Source organism: Salvelinus namaycush, chromosome 7 (assembly GCF_016432855.1).
Source record: "Salvelinus namaycush isolate Seneca chromosome 7, SaNama_1.0, whole genome shotgun sequence".
Taxonomy (NCBI): Eukaryota; Metazoa; Chordata; class Actinopteri; order Salmoniformes; family Salmonidae; genus Salvelinus; species Salvelinus namaycush.
This window is the reverse complement of record NC_052313.1, coordinates 37456715-37482699: the sequence shown is the minus strand read 5'-3', so window position 1 is coordinate 37482699 and position 25985 is coordinate 37456715. Positions and strand designations below refer to the sequence as shown.

Below are 25985 nucleotides of genomic sequence, written 5' to 3'. Positions count from 1 at the left end.
GTGTGTGTGTGTGTGTGTGTGTGTGTGTGTGCGTGTGCGTGTGCGTGTTTGTGTGTCAGTGGCGTACTACAGTTTTGCAAAGCCCGCTCGCAAGGTCTGAGCAAGGAACATGGCTTATGAGGTGTTCATATGCTATCTTGGGGGAAAGCACTCCTGGACCCCAACCCCCCAAAAAAAGTATTGGGTTGAGGGCCCCCCAGAGCTCATAGTCCTGCCCACATTGCGAGGGCGTGAGGTACGCCAGTGGTGTGGGTAGTCCTGCTGTGTTTGCTTTATTCTACTGGCAGTGAGAGCCAGACAGTGCAGAGCATACTTCTACTAAATGTAGATTGACCTCCACACAATCTGTGTGTGTGTGTGTGTGGGGGGGGGGGGGGGGGGGGGGGGTGCGTGCGTGCATGTGTTTGTGCACACGTGTCAGCATCACTTTTGATCTCCTTGTCATTCCACCAGATCATCTACAGATGTTGGATCTTAATTTGATCACCCTGTTGCAGGATAACTGTTCTGCAATGCAGTGCATTTGAGGTTTAAAAATGCTTCTGAAGTTTGTATTTTCCACTTTAAAATTTCTGACTTGATTTTCCCTCACAAAAAATGTATCAACCCCTACAAAAATGTCCATTAATTATAATCCACATAATAATTCACATTTCCTGTTGCTGCAGGATAGTTATCCTGCTGTAGTAAACTAGTTCAAATTAAGATCCTACATCTGTATCTAGTCTGTTGTCTACCCAATGTGAATTTCAACACTCACTTTCTCTCCAACATTCACAAGTGATCAACACAGGACATGATGCTATTTGTCATTTGAATTGTACAGCACCCCGTGGTTACATCACACGGCTGGCTGGCCAGCGGCTACACAGAGAGAGATCAACAGTTGGCTTATGGCAGCGGATAACAGTCCGGACGGGAGTGGACCAGATGGACGAATTACACTCTGTATGGACGCACAGATGGACTACTACTCCACACTGGACGGTTCAACGAGAGTGCTGGTGTCCATCCACAGGCATAGCGTTATGTCAATACTAGGAAATGGTTTGAATCCAGGAGCCAACGAGGTAAAACAAAATCTTGAGCAAGGCACTTAACCCTAATTGCTATGTAAGTCACTCTGGGTAAGAGTGTCTGCTAAAAAATGTATGTTGTTTTATTGATAATGGAGAGGATCCCCATTTCCCCTTACTCCCCTAAGGATATATCGCCAGTCAAGTGATAAGGTGGTTTAATGGTGGTTTGTACATACACTGTTTATAAGGGCACAAGGCGAGACCCAGATGCAGACACAGTAGGTTTGAGTCTCTGATATTAATTACAATCCAAGGGGTAGGCAAGAGAATGTTCATGGACAGGCAAAAGATCAAAACCAGGTCAGAGTCCAGGAGGTACAGAGTGACAGGCAGGCTCAAGGGCAGGGCAAGCAGAATGGTCAGGCAGGCGGGTTCAGAGTCCAGACAGGCAAGGGTCACAATCAGGGGGGCTAGCAAAACAGAGCGAAGGGAAAAAGCAGGAGACCGGGAAACAACACACTGGTTGACTTAACAAACAAGACGAACTGGCAACAGACAAGCAGGGAACACAGGAATAAGTACCCAGGGACCAATGAGGAAAACAGGTGACACCTGGAGAAGGGTGGAGACAATCACAAAGACAGGTGAAACAGATCAGGATGTGGCACTGTTACATACAAGGACCAGGGGTGGAATTTCCACATTTTGACTGTGACATTTTTTCCCTTTCCAAAAACTTTTTCCCCTATACCTTTTCAGGCCTCTGGGATTTGTGGTGGGAACTGAGAACAACTGAGCACATTACAACACACACTGGAACTTGTCCCAGTACTTGTTCCAGTCATCACAACCATGAGGTCACAGAACATCTACCTCTTACGCAACCTACCCAAGATATCAAATGCTCTCCTTAAAAGATGCCTGACGAATCAAAGTGAATTCTTCCGCTGCTCTATGTTCGCTACATAGATCAGTCTTAAGCTGCCATCATTGAAGTAATTTTTTAAAATGTCAAAATAAGGGGTATTGCTTTACCCAGGTGTGTCCTGGCTCTGGCTCAGCCCATCGATTTCTGGGACCAATCATAACGGTTAGAATGTTTTTCCATTCTAGAATTCGTAGGGGAGGAACTCAGAGCCAGATTCAGAAACGGGATTAAATTATTCTGGCCCGGGAGCCCCGAGTTGGCGTGTTTCGCACCGGGTGAAAGTTGATTGCATTAGTTTTGGAACCGGGCTGCCTCCCAGGTGTGAGCCAGGTGCCCTATTCAAAGCCCATGGCGAAGTTGGCTCAAATGAAAGTAATTAGCACGTGGAGTAATGAGTAGGATTATGTTTTGTCAAATGCAAAAGTGATTGCTTTTGATAACGTTATATCTGCCTTCCCAAAGAAAACTAGTTAGAAATTTCAAACATATTGTAGCGACCCTGGTTTATGAACATGGATTTTCGACTCTGCCACTTGAGCAGGCTTTTGTGGCACAGTCGATAGCGCACTGGACTTTGAGGGTTCGAGATGTGTTCCCTGCCTGTTTCATTACATTGGTGTTGGAAGGGATCAGACCTGGCATCCATGACAGTGTGTGTGCTTGGTCAGTGACCTCATTCCTGTAAGACTGCGTCCTATGGTCTAGTGTGAGGACGCGCTCTTTGAAAGGAGGGAGTTGTGTTGCGACCCTGGTTTATAAGCGAAGATATCGACTTTGTCACTTGAGCATGCTTTTGTGGCACAGTCGATGACCCGCTGGACAAGGCCCGCACGCGGGTGGCAGCCCGGGATGGCCTTAGCTAAACAGTTTCCCATGCATTGTCAATCAACCCGGATGTAATATAATTCTGGCCACATGTTGACTCAGTGGCGCTTCTCCTTGCAGGACGTGGGATGGGGAAGGGACGCACACACTGTAAACAGGAATAGGTGCATCACCGGTCACTGAGCTAGTTAGTCACATACATGTACGTTCAGCCTGTTAATTATTTCATTTCGATTTGACTTATCTTACGAAGTCAGCATGGCTTAACATAGTTTCTTTCGTTTTTGCACTCGACATTGTTGCTCGATAGGTATTTTCATAGCTAACATGCTGTCGCTGTTAGCTAGCTAATGCTAGCAGCGCTGGCTAACCTCATATCTGGATGCCTTACTCTAGTTCAGGAAAGAGAGCAGCATACTGGTAAGTCAACTTTGCTTTCAAACTTTGTAATCATCTGTGGAATTGTTTTACATGTAATCATACAAGCTAGATAGATAGATGTTTTGTGACAAAGCCTGTTGTCATTCATTGGTTGTTTCTTTGGAGCTAGCTAGCTAAACTATCACTAGCTAGCTAGGTGGATAATAATGTGATGTACAGTAGGCGACAGTAACGTTATAGCATTACTGAATGACAACAATATCGCCTATATAGTCACTACTAGTTGGTAAATTGGTTGATATGGGGTGCAGTAGGCTACAGTACAACATTCCTAAATTATAACCTTGTGGCCAGCTAGTAGTTGGTGATGGGTTAGGGTACAGTATACAGCAACAATAGCCTTCCTACTGTTTTGTTATTTGTTATTCGTTGGGTCCCTTGACAAAATTATGTTATTTTTGACATGGTAAAATAAGCTAATGGTTGTGTACACTCTCGCTAGATAGAATTGTGTGGTTTGGTGGCAGATTTTCAGAAGAAAATAGACATACAGTATATCATCAATTCTCAATCAGATGAGGTACACAGCTAACCCATATAGAATTTTATTCATTCTTAAATGTGGACACTAATTATTGTTAATATTCCAATTCTCTAGGCCCTCCATTCCCAAACCTGAAGCCAACTGTTCCCAGCAGGAAAGACCAGGAAAAAGTGTTGGCTTAAGGTACAACTTCCTATTGAAGAAATGTAAGACAACTCAATGTCATATTTACTGACATGAAAAGAAGCATATACAAGCAATCTATCAAAAGTATTTTATAAAGCCCCGTTTACATCAGCAGTTGTCACAAAGTGCTTAAGCAGATAACCAGGTTAAAACCCCAAAGAGCAAGCAACGCAGACCTAGAAGCACAGTGGCAATGAAAAACTCCCTAGAAAGGCAGGAACCTAGGAAGAAACCTAGAGAGGAACCAGGCTCTGAGGGGTTGCCAGTCCTCTTCCGTCTGTGCTTGTGGAGATTATAAAAGAGTACAGCCATTTAGGCCAGATTATTCTTCAAGCTGTTTCAGCGTTCATAGATGACCAGCAGTGTCAAATAATAGAGGGTGCAATAGTTCAGCACCTCAGGTGTAAATGCCAGTTGGCTCTTCATAGCTGAGCATTTAGAGGTTGAGACAGTAGGTCCGGTAGAGAGAGGCAGGATCAAACAGCGGGTCTAGGACAAGGTAGTACCTCCGGTGAGCCTTGAGCAGTTCAGGGTTCCATAGCTGCAGACAGAAACTTTAGAGACTGGATCAGCAGCACGGCCAGGTGGACTGGAGACGGGGAAAGCCAGTAGTCGTCAGGCCAGGTTGTCCTGAGGCATGGTCCTAGAGCTCATGTCCTGCATCCTTATTTTATCTTGAGTGTAGACTAAGCCATGGAGATTTGTAACGTCACTTGATTTACCGTACTTGTCAATCCAGATCTGACTATTTGATATCCTTTTTATTGTACGCTGTTGATAGTAATTTTTTCCCAACGCTAATCACTGAATGTCCTACTACAAGGATGTGGTCAGGTTGACACTTCTAAGTCATAATAACACAGAACACACACACATATCAGATTGCAAGGGTAAGTACAATGAGCAGTTGGAAAAAAGAAGTCTGCTGCGTGGGTTGCCAGACACACACACACGAACGTAATTCATTTGTTGTATTGTATTTATTATGGATCCCCATTAGCTGCTGCCAAGACAGCAGTTACTGTTCTTCGGGTCCAGCAAAATTAAGGCAGTTATACAATTTTAAAAACATTACAATACATTCACAACACATTAAGTGTGTGCCCTCAGGCCACTACTCTACTACCATATATATACAACACAAACTCCTTGTGTACGTGTGTGTACAGTGCGTATGTTATCGCGTGTATGCATGTGTCTCTTCACAGTCCCCGCTGTTCCATATGTTGTATTTTTATCTGTTTTTTAAGTCTAATTTTACTGCTTGCGTGAGTTACTTGATGTGGAATAGAGTTCCATGTAGTCATGGCTCTATGTACTACTGTGTGCCTACCATAGTCTGTTCTGTTTAGGTTAGTGTGTAGTCAAGGCTTTGTCATTAAAATTATATTGTGCCTATTTTTCAGATCTGCCAACCTGCTCGGTGGGTGACAGGTAACCGTCTTTCCACCAAGCTGTTCCAGGCCTGGAGTGGCACGCTGGAACTTCCAGAGGCTTTCCACCAAGCTGTTCCAGGCCTGGAGTGGCACGCTGGAACTTCCAGAGGCTTGTAGACCTGAAGCAGTGTGATGTGGTCCAGGTAATTATCAAACACACGTATACACACTCACTCACTAGGTTTTGTTGTATAATTATTTTAACTTAAGAAAATTGTTCCTCTCTGTCGTCTGCTCCTACATCTGCTACACCGGCCACAACAGGCGATACAGATAATTATCACATAAATGTATACACACATGCACACTCGGGGCTCTATTCAATCACATCCGCTTTAGCCGATAATCCACATAGCGGTTGTTTTGGCGGTGTCTGAGGTGGAACTGTATTAGAGCTGGCAAATTAACAAGCGGCTCCTGGCATTATACCTTAAGCGGACATTGCCATTGGCTGCACGGAGTCGCATTAACAGAAATCTCATGCAGCCCTATTTACAAGTTAGAACAGTGGAATTTAAGATGTAATCTACACCCCAATTAGGCTGATAGAAATCCTCATTATTTAGTTTGAATTTGAGCGTCATTATTTCTATTGCTACACTTTCTCGTTCTGAACTTGTAACGCGAGTAGGACGGGTGTGGGTTTGTGACAATGATCAAGAGCTGCTTCTTACCAAGTTGACAGATCCAACGCAGTTACCCCTCAGACACCACCAAAACATCAGCTATGCGGGTGTCGGCTATCGCCCGTTAACGCTTGATCTGATTGAATCTAGGCCTTACACTCGTTCAGTCTATTTAGTTGTATGATTATTGTCAGTTAAGAAAATTGTGCCTCTCTATTTTAGATCTGCCACGCCCAGCAGTTCAGCTGCAGTCACAGCAGTCTTCTGCTGTGGTAGTTAATTTACCGGCTGCACCAATGCCTACTACACTGGCCGTGAAAGGAGAAACTTTTGGGTATTCCCAGATGGAAACAGGTAATTCAGAATTATATTGCATATGCTCACCCACACCAACAGATGTACACACAGACATGTTGTTGGGCTGTATACTTACTGTCACTTTGTGCATCTCTCTTTCAGTTCTGCCATGCACTCCACCACTGCCTGACAGCCTCACCCAGAAGTGCATACATGGGTCCTATCAGAGATGGGTGGCTGACAAGGAAAAATAAAACATGCACGCACACACGCACACACATTATCCACAATGTAAATAAGTTGTAATTACTTGTTTAATGTTTGCTCCATTTTATTTTAGGATTGGAGATCTACTCCTTCATATCCATCCTCAATATCTACATAATTACTCAAACTATCTATCAAATCAAAGTGTGATTGATAATATTGTAAAAGACTATGGCTTAATGTGTACAGTTTGAGGAAATTCTGAGTGCTTTTTTCTGAGTTGTAAAACATGCATTCCTCTCACACAGACATTAGACTCAATGTAAATCAGTTGTAATAACTTGTTTATTTTATGTATGGTGAATTTTATTTGATGAAAATATCTGCAATAAAGTACATTCACAGTTAAAGCAATGTCTATTTCTCAGAATACAATGTGTGGCCAGAAGGAAGTCGGCAGACCTGCAACCCTTGGACTGTGCAGGTTTTGTCATCTGGAGATTGGGAGGAAGAGTGTAGTTTAAAGGTTAATCATTAATATTCTGTAATGATTACATATTAGAATAATAGAGTGTCCAGTAGTTACTGTATTGTGATTGTTTAGTGTTTTATTTACTTAATCCTTCCCAAGGAGGGATCGAACCATGTCTCAAAAGCAGCAGAAAAGGTAAAATATGGTCACCAAAATGTCCGTTACAGCTATACACGACTGGCCCCTTGTGGGTAGCCAGCACTTCTGCTTCAAAAAAAGCCTTTATGCTTTTTGTTGTATTTAACCTTTATTTAACTAGGCAAGTCAGTTAAGAACAAATTCTTATTTACAATGACTGCCAAACCCGGACGACGCTGTGCCAGTTGTGCGCCGCCCTATGGGACTCCCAATCACGGCCGGTTGTGATACAGCCTGCACCAGTTAATGATAACATTAGTATGATCTAATGTACTGTGAAGGTATCCCATATTGCATAATCCTGGGACTTAATTTAAAACCGGAAACTAGAGAGACCTAGCCAAGAAGGGGGCTCTGGTACAAAAACAAAGGTATAACATTTAAGTACAAGGAGTAAAAATACCATATCTGTGGCCCAAATGGCACCATATTCCCTAGTGCACTACTTTTGAACAGAGCCCTATAGACCCCACTCATGAAAAATACTAGTGAATTACTACACGGAACCTATTTGAGCAGTAGTGACTATGTAGTGAAAGTGTAGTTTATGCACTACTCAAGATACACAAGTAGAGTTTTTTGTAGTGTTCAGTAGGAAAACAGTAGTGTTTCCAGTAGTAATCAGGTAGAGATTTTTAATACTTGGTACCACACTAGAGCCAGACTACCGGCTTTTCGCGACTACAGAAGAAGTCAAAACAGGAAGTAGTAGTAGTTAGCTAGCAATAATCTTCCATCCTTTGTAGTCCTCTCTTTCATAGCCCTGTAGGTTTTTAGGATATACCCAAAAGCTCAGTAGTTACACAGTAGTCATTAAGGGAGAATGGAAATAAATTGGAAATACATAGTGTTCACCAGTAGTGAAGCATCCCAATGTATCACTCATTACTACTTAAATTACTACATAAATCACTACCGGTTTATTACACATCTCAATAGCAATCAAGTAGTAAAACCAGTAGGTTTTGTATAGATCTTGTGTAGTAGTGATGAGTAGTAATTCAGTAGTACTTTTTCATGAGGGAAATGTACTACATAGGGAATAGGATGCCATTTGGGACACAGCCCTTGAGTAAACAGACCAGGTGGATGTTTGGGTTGTTAGAGGCCGGAGGTTAAATTCAGAGGACATTGTCTCGTAATTGTTATCTAATCCTGTAGAGTCTCACATAAAATAGCTGTTGTGTATTTTGTGGTCTTGATACATGGTGCGCCTAATATGCCAACTGGGTTTTGAACCCAGGTTGTCTGTGCACCAGAAGACAGTGTTAGGCCGCTAAACTAATGCAAGCTAAAGCCTGGGCATTAGTTTGTGGAGTTAATACTAGTCTCAGGCAAGTTTACTCATCACATAAGCATGATGGGGCAACGCACTGGGCAATGCCACTGTTTGTTTGACTTCCATGAGTGCAGGTTTTCCATTTTCAGTTTCAATGCCATTGAAGGCATATATTCCCCTCAGAAAATGTATTGTTTTAGAAGACTTTATTTCAATGTGCCTATCCAATATGCATCAGTTAAGATATCCGTCACAGTGAGTTAGTTAGCAGACATGGTCTAGCCACTCTAGACCTGAAATGCAACTATCTCCAAATGAATGAATGTTAAATCTATTCAGTTCTTACATCTATTATAGACCTGGCCAATCAAGTGTGACCTGTGACTGCAGTGTAATAAATTTAAAAAACAAGCCGACCTGGAAACCTTAGTTTAGCATAATCAGTTTAACTCAATGGGGAAGCTTCTAGTCTCTGGGAATTAAATAAACATTTGGGGAACTGAAGCTCTGCTTGCAAATGGGCACACAGTCCCCATTTTACAGGAGTATTTTTTTTTTCTTTGAGCCACTTTCCCATGATCATACCTTCAGCTTTTAACGAGAGCTCATCCGCGGTAGTCCCAATCTGAAACATTTGGCATGCTTCTCAACCCAATTATTTGGTAAAGACCTTTAGAGTCTGTTAATCTGTAAACAAACATAGCAAGCCATTCATAGAACCCAACCAGGAAGCGAGCATATATCTAGTTCCATACCCTTTACACTAGGTGTGTGTAGCAACTAGCCTATCTAGTATCTGCTATGCTCACATGCAAATCATAGAGCAATGCCTTGTATTTAAATGATGAGGGCATAGGAACACTTTGAGTTATATCATAATGTTATGTAAGTCATTAAAGGATAGTTCACTATTTTACAACTTGATGTTAGATGGTTCTTCAACCTGATAGTAGTCTATTGGCCAAGAATAAATGTAATCCAGGATTCCGTTTTTTAAACAGCCACTACAAACTTCAGCTAACCTTAGCCACCATAAGCAATGTGGTGACAAACAGAAAGACAGACAGAGACAGATAGACTGTGTAAATCAGTGGTGTGTGTGGTGTAAATCAGCTACTGCAGCTTTACTGCTGAACTCACTGGCACTTGACTTCTCCATGTGTTTGGTCCATCAGGGAAACCCTGGGCTGCAGAAGGGCAATCATTAGCCAAGTGTCAAGTTTGGTCTCCACATTCAAAACCACAGTTCATGGTTTGGTCATGCAGTGATGTAGTCAAGTCACTTAACAGTCAAGTCCCAAGTCCGCAATATCTGATTGTCAGAGTCCGTAATATTTGAGCCTTTAGTAGTGCTAAAAGTTCGATTTTGAATTCTAGGACCCCTTTAGGTATAGAAAATATATTTTACAAGATTATTTGATGAAACACTGAATTTGGCCTTACTGCTATTAGCCCATACAAATCCATTGAATAACAGATTTGTATGATATAAAAAAGATCCTAATATTGAGTCATTGGGCATGGACTCTACAAGGTGTCGAAAGCATGTCAATGCTTACCACAGTTGTGTCAAGTTGGCTGGATGTCCTTTGGGTGGTGGACCATTCTTGATACACACAGGAAACTGTTGAGCATTTAAATATTTTGGCTTGCCCATTCAACCTCTGAATGGCACACATACAAAATACATGTCTCAATTGTCTCAAGGCTTAAAAATCCTTATTTTACCTCTCTCCTCCCCTTCATCTACACTGATGTTGATTTAACAAGTAATAAGGGATCATGGCTTTCACCTGGATTCACCTGGTCAGTCTATGTCATGGAAAGAGCAGGTGACCTTAATGTTTTGTACACTTAGTGTATACCACCATTTGTTTCATGCAGCGCAACACATCTCCTTTGCATAGAGTTGATCAGGCTGTTGATTGTGGCCTGTGGAATGTAGACCCACTCCTCTTCAATGGCTGTGCGAAGTTACTGGCGGGAACTGGAACATGCTGTCGTACACGTTGATCCAGAGCATACCAAACATGCTAAAATGGGTGACATGTTTGGTGAGTATGCAAGCCATGGAAGAACTAGGACATTGTGTACAGCTTCCAGGAATTGTGTACAGATCCTTGCGACATGGGGCCATGCATTATCATGCTGAAACATGAGGTGATGGCGGCGGATGAATAGCACGACATTGGGCCTCAGGATCTCATCAAGATATCTCTGTGCATTCAAATTGCCAACGATAAAATGAAATTGTATTTGTTGCTCGTAGCTTATGCCTGCCCATACCATAACCCCACAGCCACCATGGGGCACTCTGTTCACAACGTTGACATCAGCAAACCGCTTGCCCATACCACGCCGGTACAGTTGAAACCGGGATTAATCCGTGAAGAGCAAACTTCTAGAGTAGGAGAGGATGAGTGATATATAATGAGAAGGATGGATGATATTGTTCTCCCCTAAGTGGAGAGCTGAACAGACATGGGGTACATGATGTAGATTAAGAAATGGAGGAAACTACTCTACACTCTACCGTACATCTCAACAATGTAGAGTAATTTCCTCTCCTTTTCTTAATCTACACTGATCTGAGAAGACATCTGGATAAAGACTTTTCAAATCAGCGCAGATTACAGAAATCAAATAGGGACTACATCCCAAATGGCATGCTATTCCCTATGAAGTGCACTACTTTTGACCAGAATCAATATGGCTCTGGTCGTAAGTAGTGCACTATATACAGATGTAGGATCTTAATTTGATCACTCTTTTGTTCTGGAGAATTTTCCTATACAGCAGGAATTGCAAACTTGCAGTGTGTTCAAGGTTTAAAAAGGCTTTTAAATGTTGACATTTCCACTTTAAAATGTCAGACTTTATTGCCCTAACAAAAAATTATCCATGAATTGTAATTCACATTTCCTGTTACTGCAGGATTATTTTCCTGCTATTGCAAACTAGCTCAAATTAAGATCCTACATCTGTAGGGAATAGAGTGTCATTTGGGACACAGCCAGGGAGAGTAAATAACTTTACATTATTGAGATCTCTCTCTGTCAAGACAGTCCTCCATGTCACTTTGAACTTGTCTTACAGCTGTGCCAAACTTTGGGGAGCCCCCGGCTTTAGCCTTGTTTGGGTAGCTTTGATTCGAGTTTGGGTACAGCAGCTTTACTTTAGGCTTCTCTGCTAGATTTGGCTACAGTCGTGTTACGTGCCTCCACCCACCATTAAGCCCCTGAAAATGTATGTCTCTGTCTACTCAGTACTGTGTACTCTAAGCTTTAGCCTGGTGCCTGGCATGTTCCAGGTGGCAGTTTACTGGGAGACTGGACACGCAAACTGCACAACCCATGCTGTGAGCAGTGTCACATCCACTACTAACAGGGGGTCATACTGGGACTTGTGTGTGTGTAGCTACAGTACATTGAGGGAGCAGTGGCGGTGGCTTGCTGGGTGAGACTTACAAGGCTCTCAGCCACCCCGGCTAATAGGATTGGGCTGGGTGCCAAAGGGCCGACAGAAGACCGCTTCAAAGGTCAGGGGTCACAGGGAAACTTAAATATGAAGCAGCGGGATGCCAAGGCCAAGCAGAGAGAGAAAGGTGGGGGGAGGTTGGGTTTTCTGCATCAAGTTTTGTTGATCTGGTTGAAAGGGATTTGATCAGAGCCCCCATTCTTGCCAGGGTTGGGATTTGGGTGAGCAGGTAATTCGTAGGGAAACACGCAGTATTTGAGATCATGAAATTGTTTCCCCAGCCTTAATCTGAATGTTTTTGGTCTTTTGACCTGTTGGTAGTGCGAAGGCAACAGTGTAAATAGCATCAAAACAAGCAGATATCAGGTCATTTTGAGCAAACACACAGCTTAGCAAATCTATTACATGGAGTTTATACCTAGAAATGTCTGCCTCATGGCTCTGGTCCATCCCCACAGACTTACCACAAGGTCAATGAAGGACCCCAAGAGTGTATTAGGTTGCGTTCACAATGTGTGTATGAGTGTGTATGAGCCTGCGTTCACAATGGAACCAATGGAATAGTTCCAATAGAAAAACCACGTGTCACTGCTGAATGGCTCAATCAAAAGTTCTAAGTATTTGAAAGAAAATAAATACTATTCGGACCCAGGTTTGATCTCCACCATACAGCGCTACACTGATGTGTCATATGTCATCATTACATTTACGTCATTTAGCAGACGCTCTTATCCAGAGCGACTTACAGTAGAGCGCATACATTTTATTACATTTTACATACTGAGACAAGGATATCCCTACCGGCCAAACCCTCCCTAACCCGGACGACGCTATGCCAATTGTGCGTCGCCCCACGGACCTCCCGGTTGCGGCCGGCTGCGACAGAGCCTGGGCGCGAACCCAGCCCAGCCTGGGCACGAACCCAGAGACTCTGGTGGCGCAGCTAGCACTGCGATGCAGTGCCCTAGACCACTGCGCCATCCGGGAGATCATGTTATGTCATAAGTCATGTCATATATCATCATGTTATGTATGGATTACATAAGGCTAATCTGTGATCCATCATGCCATTGTTTGCAGTAGCTTTATGATGGGACTACTCATTAATGAAGCTGATCTGAGATCTGTCATTCCTGTGTTTTTCCCATAGCCTAATGTTGATACTTCTCAGTAAACATGCCCTGAGGAGTGTGTTTTCATTATGTTCAGCAGCGTGAGCTGATTATGCTGTTATCGTTGGCATGACCATAAAAACCTGGCTATGGCTCATAAAAGAGCTATGCTCTGGGACACACTGAGCCCGATCGGGGTGTAAACATCATAAAACAGAGGCAGCACCATATCATTGAGTAAGTGTGCGCACACACCCACATACACACAGATAAATAGATACAGACACAGAAGTGTCAAAGTCTGGCCAGTTGCCAAGAAGTGTGTGTGTGTGTGTGTGTGTGGAGAACATTTCCTGTATGATAGACTATGGCATTAGGTAAAATTACTCTCTTTAAGTTAATGTCTTTTAGGAGTACAGGGTCCGTAACATTACTGATACACTGTAACTGATCACCTTTGAAGTTATTCCATAGAATAAACCATTTTGACCTGAGGAATGTAATTTGATAATGGTTACCACTTATCAATCACTGCTGAAAGTACAAATAACAAGCCTATAATAACCATATAAGAGAGTACGTTAGTGTAAGGGTATTCGGGCAATGTGCAATCAAAGTTTGATGAGGACAAAAGGTAACGCTTCTGAACAAAGTGGTGAATCCATGTGGTGAAATGGTGCTCAAGGTCACATCGACAGATTGTTCACCTAGTCGGCTTGGGGATTCAAACCAGCGACCTTTTGGTTAGTGACCCAACACTCTTAAACACTAATGGTGTCACACCTGCCGCCCAATGGAGTGAGTACCTCCTGAGGCACTGAACTCACACACACACACACACATATCCCTTCTATCCACACACTATCTGTCCAGAGGCATTCTTTTGATAAAAGGCATTTTGAATGTTGATATGAACTTTCTGGCCTTAGAATATTGAACAGGATGGCATTTAGGGCTCCTGGGTGGTGCAGTGGTCTAAGGCACTGCATCTCAATGCAAGAGGCGTCACTACAGTACCTGGTTTGAATCCAGGCTGTATCACATCTGGACGTGATTGCAGCGTCGTCCCGGTTTGGCCGGGGTAGGCTGTCATTGTAAATAAGAATTTGTTCTTAACTGACTTGCCTAGTTAAATAAAGGTTACATTAAAAAATGGCATGGTATGTTTGCAGTCATGAGAACAAACCTCTCCTGAAATCTATCTGAACTATGTGAAGGGAATAGAAATTAAATATTTCCATGTTTTTGCCAGCAAACAATTCAGCAAAGTCAGCAAACAATTCCTTTGGGAGCTCATTTAAATGGCAGCATCAGCTACAGCAATATACAACTATGGTATACTATAACAGCTATTGTATACTGTAACAGCTACTGTATACAACAATAAGAGAGAGTTTGTTGAAATATAATTTGCAATGTGGAAAACTTGCTGACTGCACATACAGGTATATTTTATTATCATCATAAATATCAGTACAATAACTTTTAGGTATAAGCAAACGAAAGTGATACTTCTGAGTATAAGACATCCTATTGTAAACTTATTCATTCAGAAAAACAACATGCTCTCTGTTTATGATACTGTGGGGTTGGAGTCATATGTGAGCAGAGTAAATAGTTGCAGTGCGTTCACATAGACTTTAGTGTAGCCTCTGATTTTCAGTTGTCATTTCCATTTTGTGAAATAACCCTGTGGACTGCAACAGGGAGGGAATACCTGCGCTTGTCCAATAAAACATTTACAAAATCTGTTTCCAATGCAAAACGTTTTGCTACATTCTACTAATTACAATACCCTTTATTGTCCATTACTTTATTGTCCATTAGGACAATGGAAATGTATCTTCTGCTCCGTTCTCAACCCCCCCAGACAGCACACATCACACGTACAGTTGAGATGAGTGTACAAAACATTATAAACATGCTCTTTCCATGACCTAGGTGAATCCAGGTGAATCCAGGTGAAAGCTATGATTCCTTATTGATGTCACTTGTTAAATCCACTTCAAATCAGTGTAGATGAAGGAGAGGAGACAGGTTAAAGAAGGATTTCTAAGCCTTGAGACAAGTGAGACATGGATTGGGTATGTGTGCCATTCAGAGGGTGAATGGGAAAGACAAAAGATTTAAGTGCCTTTGAACTGTGTATGGTAGTAAGTGCCAGGTGCACCGGTTTGAGTGTGTCAAGAACTGCAACGCTACTGGGGTTTTTCACACTTAACAGTTTCCCGTGTGTGTCAAGAGTGGTCTACCACCCAAAGGACATGCAGCCAACTTGACACAACTGTGGAAAGCATTGGAGTCAACATGCGCCAGCATCCATGTGGAACGCTTTCGACACCTTGTAGAGTCCATGCCCGAATTGAAGCTGTTCCTAGGGCAAAAATATTAGCAAGATGTTCATAATGTTTTGTACACACAGTGTACATTTTTATTATGTTGTTTTCAAAATCTGTAGTAGACAAATTAGTATAAAATCTATAGGTATACAAAAAGGATAAGTGATTATCAATTAAGAGCTGTCGGATTAAGTAATAGTAAAATGTATTGTAACAAATGAGAAGAGAATATCAAAAGTAAAGTGAGCATTGCATTGTGAAAGGCAATTACTTTATATGAAGATGTATTGTAATTTGAAATATGTATTTCTAGATTAAACATTGACTAAGTTTGGTGAAAAAGTGACTATGAATTTGTTTGTTGTACTTACTCAATTGAAAATGTGCTTAGAGTTTTGAAACAACTGGCTTTTGATGATCTGTTTTACGTTTTGTAGTAAGAGTTGTGAAAATGTACCACATACGATAAAAAAAATGAACATAAGTTTACATTACGTTATATTGCATTGGGGATCCCTACAGGTTAATGAATAAGCACTTTATGTCACATTGCACCACAAGCTTTGCTTTTAAGGAATTATTTTATGTCCAAAAACGTAATTCGCAGGTGTTTCATGGGCCATGTGCTATTATGATTTAGGGTGGAGGACTTTTGTCTTTAGGGAAATCAAGCCTAAGACGGTTGAATTATAGTCAACACTGGGACTTCCTATAGGACCATCTTTTATTATGGGTTAGTAATGAGAAAGTAAATTATAATTTTATTCTATATGGTTAATGGCGTTAACCTACAGTCACATGGGTATATGGTAATAATAGACTTCATTGGTGATTGGGTGCAGAATGGGGGAGGGGGGGGGAAGGTGAGCATGGAGGGAAGAGCTGTAAGAACCAGCTATTCACTCGGATTATATTTTACATCAAATTTGTGTCCCAACTGGCCCTATGTTGTGCACAACCTTTTACCCTGGCCTATAGGACTCTAGCCAAAAGTAGTGCACTATATAGGAAATGGGGTGTCATTTGGGACACAGTTCTAAACCGGTTTCTCTGTGGAATACTATTGGGGCCAGTTGCACGGGAACCTGAACGGAATGGACATCACATGGACATTAACATTAACATTAAAACCTCTTCCCACATATATCTGAGGGCCTCCCGCTGAAGAGAAAGAGGGAGAAAGGGAGAGAGAGAGAGTGCAAGGGAGAGAGAGAGAGAAAGAGGACGAGAGAGAGAGAGAGAGAGAGAGAGAGAGAGAGAGAGAGAGAGAGAGAGAGAGAGAGTGAGTGGTGGGTGGGTGGGTGGGTGGACGGACAGATGGACGGATGGAGAGGAGGGAAAGTCTTCAACTATTTCCGTTGCTGAAAGTACAGTTAGTACACAAAAATAAAAGACTATGACCTATGAAGACACTCAGATGGCTGGTGAATGTGTGCTCTCAGCAGTGTAAATAACCAAATTACCGTGAGTAATATCTGTTTTTCAAATCAAAGCACACAATTTTATTGGTCACATACACATATTTTAGCAGACGTTATTGTGGGTGTAGCGAAATGCTTGTGTTCCTAGCTCCAACAGTGCAGTAGTATCTAACAATTCACAACAATCCAAAAATCCAAAAGTAAGAGAATGGAATAAAGAAATATATAAATATTAGGACGAGCAATGTCAGAGTGTCTCTCTGGCCTCTAGGTCACCAGGCTGCTCGTTAGGGCGCACACCTGTCACTAGCATTACGCGCATAATGACACTTACCTGGACTTCATCACCTCCTTGATTACCCGCCTTTTATATGTCACTCCCTTTGGTTTCTTCCCCAGTCATCATTGTTGCTAATTATCCGCATAATTTTCCTCCCTCATAATGCCATCTATTTTGTGAAGTGCACCAGTCCCTCCTGCAGCAAAGCACCTCAACAACAGGATGCTGCCACCCCCGTGCTTCACGCTTGGGATGGTGTTCTTCGGCTTGCAAGTCTCCCCCTTTTTCCTCCAAACATAACGATGGTCATTATGGCATATGTCAGAATAATAGTAGAGAGAATTATTTATTTAAGCTTTTATTTCTTTCATCACATTCCCAGTGGGTCAGAAGTTTACATACACTCAATGAGTATTTGGAAGCATTGCCTTTAAATTATTTAACTTGGGTCAAACGCTTTGGGTAGCCTTCCACAAGCTTCCCACAATAAGTTGGGTGAACTTTGGCCCATTCCTCCTGACAGAGCTGGTGTAACTGAGTCAGGTTTGTAGGCCTCCTTGCTCGCACACGCTTTTTCAGATCTGCCCACAAATTTTCTATGGGATTGAGGTCAGGGCTTTGTGATGGCCACTCCAATACCTTGACTTTGTTGTCCTTAAGCCATTTTGCAAGTATGCTTGGGGTCATTGTCCATTTGGAAGACCTATTTGCGACCAAGCTTTAACTTCCTGACTGATGTCTTGAGATGTTGCTTAAATATATCCACATAATTTTCTTTCATCATGAAGCCATCTATTTTGTGAAGTGCACCAGTCTCTCCTGCAGCAAAGCACCCCCACAACATGATGCTGCCACCCCGATGCTTCACGGTTGGAATGGTGTTCTTCGGCTTGCAAGCATCCCTCTTTTTCCTCCAAACATAACAATGGTCATTATGGCCAAAGAGTTCTATTTTTGTTTCATCAGACCAGAGGACATTTCTCCAAAAAGTATGATTTTTGTCCCCATGTGCAGCTGCAAACCGTAGTCTGGCTTTTTTATGGCGGTTTTGGAGCAGTGGCTTCTTCCTTGCTGAGCGGCCTTTCAGGTTATGTCCATATAGGACTCGTTTCAATGTGGATATAGATATTTTTGTACCTGTTCCTCCAGCATCTTCACAAGGTCCTTTGCTGTTGTTCTGGGATTGATTTGCACTTTTCGCACCAAAGTACGTTCATCTCTAGGAAGCAGAAGGCGTCTCCTTCCTGGTCCTCAGAGCCTCAAAAAGTTCTACAGCTGCACCATCGAGAGCATCCTGACGGGTTGCATCACTGCCTGGTATGGCAACTGCTCAGCCTCCGACCGCAAGGCACTACAGAGGGTAGTGCATATGGCCCAGTACATCACTGGGGCCAAGCTTCCTGCCATCCAGGACCTCTATACCTGGTGGTGTCAGAGAAAGGCCCTAAAAATTGTCAACGACTCCAGCCACCCTAGTCATAGACTGTTCTCTTTGCTATCGCATGGCAAGCGGTACCGGAGCGCCAAGTCTAGGTCCAAGAAGCTTCTAAACAGCTTCTACCCCTAAGCCATAAGACTCCTGAACATGGCTAATGGCTAACCAGACTATTTGCATTGCCCCCCCTCTTTTACGCTGCTACTCTCTGTTTATTATCTATGCAGTCACTTTAATAACTCTATCTACATGTACATATTACCTCGACTAACCGGTGCCCTCACACATTGACTCTGTACCAGTACCCCCTGTATATAGCCTCGCTACTGTTATGTTCCCCAGTTTCTGTGTTGTTGTGGGTTTGTATGTGTGTGTGTATTTCAGGAAATGGAATCCTGGATTCCTCAAGCAGCTGATTGGTAGGCCCTATCGATGATTGGAGCTTTGAACCCTCCCTCTCGTCAGGGGAAACAGCTGTCTTCAATTACCAACTCCTTCTCGATAAAAGCCAGTGTTCCTTTTTCAGGAGGAGAGAGCTTCTTTGATGTCTTGTATTGGTTGGTAGTCCATGAAAGTGTTTGTTGAAAGTATTTTGTAGCTGCTACTCCTGAGGTATGTGTATGCCAATACAATAATTATTCTGTTTTATTTGTTCCCTGGGGGGAAGGGGAACGCACCTTGGGAGTGTTTAGGCAAGAGGCCTGTTGGCATACATATCCTGTAGTATTTACTCTGTCTATACACACTAGGTAAGACCTAGGCGGATCACCCCCTGTATTTTGTTTAGCGCCCCAGGAGGTGCTAAAAGATTAGGTAGGTAGTGGGTAGGCAGGTAAGGTAGGAGAGGGGACTCTAACTTTTACTTTCTTTGCTTTGGTTCCGTCCAGCCCCTTTTCCCCACAATACCGTGTTAGGAATAAAACATTCCCTGTAAACGGTAATTTTCTCTGCCTCTGTCATCCTTCCCCTGCACCTACAATCACATACCTTTTTCACTCCAATGGGAGTTGAGTTGTAGCAGGGTGTTGCGTTCCCTCCGCCAAGAGGCGTACGTAAGTTATTTTACTGCTGCTCTTAAATTAGTTATAAGGGCACAGGGCGAGACCCAGATTCAGACACGGAAGGCAGATGGTTTGAGTCTCTGATATTTATTATAATCCAAGGGACAGGCAAAAGAGCATAAGGTCAGAGTCCAGGATGTACAGAGTGGCAGGCAGGCAGAAGGGTCAGGCAGGCAGGGTCAGAGTCAAGGCAGGCAAAGGTCAAAACCAGGAGGACAAGCAAAAACAGAGAATAGGAAAAAGCAAGATCACTGAATAACACACTGGTTGACTTGACAAGATGAACTGGCAACAGACAAACAGGAAACACCGGAATACTTTTATTTCTTTTTTTGTATTTTATCTATTTGTAATATATATTGACACTACCGGTCAAAAGTTTTAGAACACCTACTCATTCAAGGGTTTTTCTTTATTTTTACTATTTTCTACATTGTAGAATAATAGTGAAGACAACCTGGTCCTGGGCCTGACTGGACCTGATTGGAGTCTACCTATGGAAAATTCAATTCATTGGACATGATTTGGAAAGGCACACACCTGTCTATATAAGGTCACACAGTTAACAGTGCATGTCAGAGTAAAAACAAAGCCATGAGGTTGAAGGAATTGTCCTTAGAGCGCCGAGACAGGATTGTGTAGGCATTGAAGTTCCCCAAGAACACAGTGGCCACCATCATTCTTAAATGGAAGAAGTATGGAACCACCAAGACTCTTCCAAGAGCTGGCCGTCTGGCCAAACTAAGCGAACATGGGAGAAGGGCCTTTGTCAGGGAGGTGACCAAGAACCTTATGGTCACGCTGACAGAGCTCCATAGTTCCTCTGTGGAGATGGGAGAACCTTCCAGAAGGACAACCATCTCTGGTGGAGTGCTGCAATCAGGCCTTTATGGTAGAGTGGCCAGACGGTTAGAGTGTTGGAGTGTGCCCCTGACTATTCTTAAATAAATAAACAAGAAAATTGTGCCGTTTGGTTTGCTTAATATAAGGAATTTGAAATTATTTATTCTTTAACTTTTTATACTTAAGTATATTTTTGAAATTACATTTACTTTTGATATTTAAGTATATTTTAAACCAAATTATTTTTGACTTTCACTCAAGTATTTTACTGGGTGACTTTCACTTTATTTGAGTCATTTTCTGTGAAGGTATCTTTACTGTTACTCAAGTATGACAATTGGGTACTTTTTACACAACTGTCTAAAGGACTTTCAAACCAAGAGGAATCAGATTCTCTGGTCTGATGAAACCAAGATTGAACTCTTTGGCCAGAATGCCAAGGATCACGTCTGAAGGAAACCTGGCACCATCCCTACGATGAACCATGGTGGTGGCAGCATCATGCTCTGGGGCTGTTTTTCAGCGGCAGGGACTGGGTGATTAGTCATGATTGAGGGAAAGATGAACGGAGCATAGTACAGAGAGATCCTTAACTTCTACTTCCTCAGAAACCCGGGTCCGGGAGCACCACCCACCACCCCCACCAGTAAAAAAGCTGACTAGCATAGCTAGCATAGCGTCACAAGTAAATAGTAGCATCTAAATATCATTAAATCACAAGTCCAAGACACCAGATGAAAGATACACATCTTGGTAATCAAGCCATCATTTCTGATTTTTAAAATGTTTTACAGGGAAGACACAATATGTAAATCTATTAGCTAACCACGTTAGCAAAAGACACTTTTTTTTTTACTCCACCAGTTTTTGACTCCATCACTAGCTATCACAAATTCGACCAAATAAAGATATAAATAGCCACTAACCAAGAAACAACCTCATCAGACGACAGTCTGATAACATATTTATTGTATAGCATAGGTTTTGTTAGAAAAATTTGCATATTTCAGGTATAAATCATAGTTTACCATTGCAGCCACCATCACAACTCGACTAGAATAACTACAGAGAGCAACGTGTATTACCTAATTACTCATCATAAAACATTTCTTAAAAATACACAGCGTACAGCAATAGAAAAACACAGATCTTGCGAATCCAGACAATATTTCAGATTTTCTAAGTGTTTTACAGCGAAAACACAATAAATCGTTATATTAGCATACCACAAGTGCAATCATTACCCCAGCATTGATTCAAGGCAAAAAGAGCGATAACGTTATCACCACCAAAATATATTAATTTTTTCACTAACCTTCTCAGAATTCTTCAGATGACAGTCCTGTAACATCATATTACACAATCCATATAGAGTTTGATCGAAAATGTGCATATTTAGTGCCACAAATCGTGCTTATACAATGGAAATACTGTCCAACTACTCAAGCAATCTGCCAGGCGCCATCTTGGAAAGACACCTATTTTTATCGAAAACTATTCATAAACTTGACTAAAAAAATACAAGTTGGACAGCAATTGAAAGACAAATTAGTTCTTAATGCAATCGCTGAATTACATTTTTAAAATTAACGTTACTGCGCAATACAGGGTGCGCTAAAGCGAAGCTACCCAAAATGTAATGGCGGCTTATGCGTTTAACATTTTTCAACAGAACAACGATTTATCAGCATAAATAGTTCTTACTATTAGCTGAGCTTCCATCAGAATCTTGGGCAAGGTGTCCTTTCCCCGGTCTAATCGTCTTTTGGTCGAAAGATGTCCTCTTGTCCTGTCGAAATGGCCACTAACGCTCGGCATGTACCGGAAAAGTGTCCAACTCTTGAAAGTGCGTCACAAAGAAATGCCAGAAAATCGCAATAAACGGATATAAATTGCTATAAATCGGTTTAAATTAACTACCTTATGATGTCTTTAACACCTATAACGAATAAAAACATGACCGGGGATATAGAAGTGGCTAAACCAAAGCTTGGAAGGAGGCCAGTCCGACGTCCACTCTGCGTCGAGCGCACGGCTGAAAAGAAAGGCACTTCCGCTCCAGGGTCTTATATAAAGTCCCAGATTGCGCAATCAACCCCATTCAAATTGTCACCACTTACTGACATCTAGAGGAAGGCGTAGGCAGTGTTTGTAGCCCCACAGCATTCACAGGGACTTATAAACTGACCTGGGAACAGAGGCCAAGATTTCTGAAATCTCACTCCCTGGCAGGAAAAGTGCTGTAGAATGAGTTCTGTTTCACTCAGAGACATAATTCAAACGGTTTTAGAAACTAGAGAGTGTTTTCCATCCAATAGTAATAATAATATGCATATTGTACGAGCAAGAATTGAGTACGAGGCAGTTTAATTTGGAAACGTCAAGAAAAAAATAGTGCTAACAGCTCCCCTTATTGACAAAAGGATTTATTGAAAACCTGCTCCAGAGCACTCAGGATCTCAGACTGGGATGAAGGTTCACCTTCCAACAGGACAACAACCCTAAGCACACAGCCAAGAGAATGCAGGAGTGGCTTCGGGACAAGTCTCTGAATGTCCTTGAGTGGCCCAGCCAAAGCCTGGACTTGAACCCTATCTAACATCTCTGGAAAGACCTGAAAATAGCTGTGCAGCGACGCTTCCCATCCAACCTGACAGAGCTTGAGAGGATCTACAGAGAAGAATGAGAGAAACTCCCCAAATACAGGTGTGCCAAGTTTGTAGCGTCATACCCAAGACTCGAGGCTGTAATCGCTGCCAAAGGTGCTTCAACAAAGTACTGAGTAAAGGGTCTTAATACTTATGTAAATGTGATATTTCATTTTTGTTTTTACAAACTGTTTTTGCTTTGTCATTATGGGGTATTGTGTGTAGATTGATGGAGAAAACAATAATTTAATCAATTTTAGAATAAGATTGTAATGTAACAAAATGTGAAAAATACTTTCCAAATGCACGGTATGTACATATAGTTAGGGGTAAATTGACTAGGCAACATGAGAGATAATAAACAATAGCAGCAGTGTATGTGATGAGTCAAAATAGTTCAATGCAGATAGTCCGGGTAGCTATTTAGCAGTCTTATGGCTTGGGGGTAGATACGGGCTGTTTCCCATCCTATCAATCCTCGACTTCGGCAATGTCATTTACAAAATAGCCTCCAATACCCTACTCAATAAATTGGATGCAGTCTTTCACAGTGCCATCCGTTTTGTCACCAACGCCCCATATACTACCCACCACTGCGACCTGTACGCTCTCGTTGGCTGGCCCTCGCTTCATACTCGTCGCCAAACCCACTGGCTCCAGGTCATCTACAAGACCCTGCTAGGTAAAGTCTCCCCTTATCTCAGCTCGCTGGTCACCATAGCAGCACCCACCTGTAGCAGGCGCTCCAGCAGGTATATCTCTCTGGTCACCCCCAAAACCAATTCTTCCTTTGGCCGCCTCTCCTTCCAGTTCTCTGCTGCCAATGACTGGAACGAACTACAAAAATCTCTGAAACTGGAAACACTTATCTCCCTCACTAGCTTCAAGCACCAGATGTCAGAGCAGCTCACATATTACTGCACCTGTACATAGCCCATCTATAATTTAGCCCAAACAACTACCTCTTTCCCTATTGTATTTATTTATTTTGCTCCTTTGCACCCCATTATTTCTATCTCTACTTTGCGCATTCTTCCACTGCAAATGAACCATTCCAGTGTTTTACTTGCTATATTGTATTTACTTCGCCACCATGGCCTTTTTTTTGTTGTTTTTTTGCCTTCACCTCCCTTATCTCACCTCACTTGCTCACATTGTATATAGACTTATTTTTCTACTGTATTATTGACTGTATGTTTGTTTTACTCCATGTGTAACTCTTGTGTTGTTGTATGTGTCAAACTGCTTTCCTTTATCTTGGCCAGGTCGCAATTGTAAATGAGAACTTGTTCTCAACTTGCCTACCTGGTTAAATAAAGGTGAAAAAAAAAAAATATATATTGTAAGTTGAACACCTGAAAAGGCAGATGGCAGATGTGTATTCTTTAGTTAATGGTCTGGAACTGTTTGGAAAACTCTGATTTAGTGGTGGAGTTAATATGACCAGATGTTGGGAGATGGAGAGAATTTGAAGGACCCTTGAAGGGACCCACAGGAAGCTTAATTTGATGGGCCAAATGTCACTGTCACTCTGCGGTCGTGGTGTGGTCCTTTTGTGGAGGTCAGCGCTTTTTGACTACATTCGGTCGTGTGGTTGAACATCCGGTTGGGCACCAGGGTCAAAAGAAAACCAAGGCAGCTGGGGTTGTGGGGGTTCTATTTGTGTTTCAGTGTTCCTCTCAGCTGGGTGCGTAGGTGAGAGCAAAAGAGAATGAGACTGAGAAAGGGTTCGGTTATTTTGGTTGTAATTTTTTTGTGTGTGTGTGTATGCAGCAGCGGTAAACAATTATGTTTTCCCATATCCTCCAGATGCTGTTAAATGATCAGATGAAACTATTTCCCCCAACACACTCCACCAGCGGTCATACAACACACTTTGAACACACTCTCTCAAAGAAGACTGAAGGCACCCTTTCTTCTATTTTCTTATCCATCCTTTCTTTCCTGCTGTAGTTTGAAACAAATATGTCCATAAACAGGGCCTGTGAGACTAGAACAGAACAGTAGCTCAGTGGGGGTACGGAACACTTTGTACTTGATATGATGACAGGCGTTGCATAAGACTTCATGTCTGCCTGGCTGCTGAACTCCAGTCATCTAGTACTGCACGTGTGTGTGTGAGAGACCCTTTCTGGCTGCCTTATTAAGCCCTGTCCGACACTGTAACCAGGAAGGAAGTCATTTGCTGAACATGAGCTTCCTATGGTCTCCTTCTAAAAGGGGAAATGTTTGCAGGCAGCAGGAAAAGGCAACGATACTCAAAAGCCCGAGAATATCCCGATGGGAGTTATGGGGATGCAAATGTGCTGGTATCTTCTAAATGGAGAGAGGACATGGTCTCTGTTATGTGTTTTTTCATAGTGGCGTTGTTGTTTGTCCCATCAAGCGTACCTAAGAGGGATAGAGCCTCCACAGAGACAATAGAGCTGAGTACTCTGTGCACTATGGTTGAGAACTGGAGCAGTTGGCCTATTGATGTGAGAGTGTTGTGGTGTGTGTGAGAGTGAGTGAGTGAGTGAGTGAGTAAGTGATAGAGAACCCTCTTGACCCTCTCTGGCTGCCCTATTAAGCCCCGAGTCCGACACGAACCCGGAAGGAAGTTATTTGCTGAATGAGTTTTCTATGGTCTCCTAAACAGGATACATTTTTCAAGCAGCAGAAAAAGGCAGAAATACTCAGACGCCTGGAATATCCTGATGGGAGGGAGGGTTCTCTCTTTTCGTTTCAACCCATTACATGAGTTTGTCCACTGAGTCCCAAATGCCACCTTATTTCCTACATAGTGCACTACTTTTTGACCAGAGCCCAATGGGCCATGGTCAAAAGTAGTACACTACATAGGAAATAGGATGCCATTTGAGACACAAAAAAAGTGTTCGTTGGTGATACTGACTAATACAATTAAAATTCTCTTTAGAGCATCACAATCAGTTTTTGTGAAGTATGTACAATGGAAGACATGTTCAATCTG

General features: G+C 42.3%; 1 long non-coding RNA gene across 5 annotated transcripts; it reads left to right on the top strand.

The window, feature by feature from the left end:
* The first annotated feature begins 744 nt into the window (after window positions 1–744).
* On the top strand, window positions 745–6859 carry LOC120051210. 5 transcript variants are annotated; one of them, XR_005477238.1, is made up of 5 exons: window positions 745–1070; window positions 1779–3903; window positions 5290–5462; window positions 6168–6299; window positions 6405–6859. It is a non-coding gene; the product is annotated as an uncharacterized LOC120051210 (long non-coding RNA). The 5 variants fall into 5 exon arrangements; XR_005477240.1 differs by lacking the exon at window positions 745–1070 and adding an exon at window positions 1079–1663; XR_005477239.1 differs by lacking the exon at window positions 745–1070 and having other exon boundaries at window positions 1079–3192; window positions 3812–3903.
* The last annotated feature ends 19126 nt before the right edge of the window (window positions 6860–25985 follow it).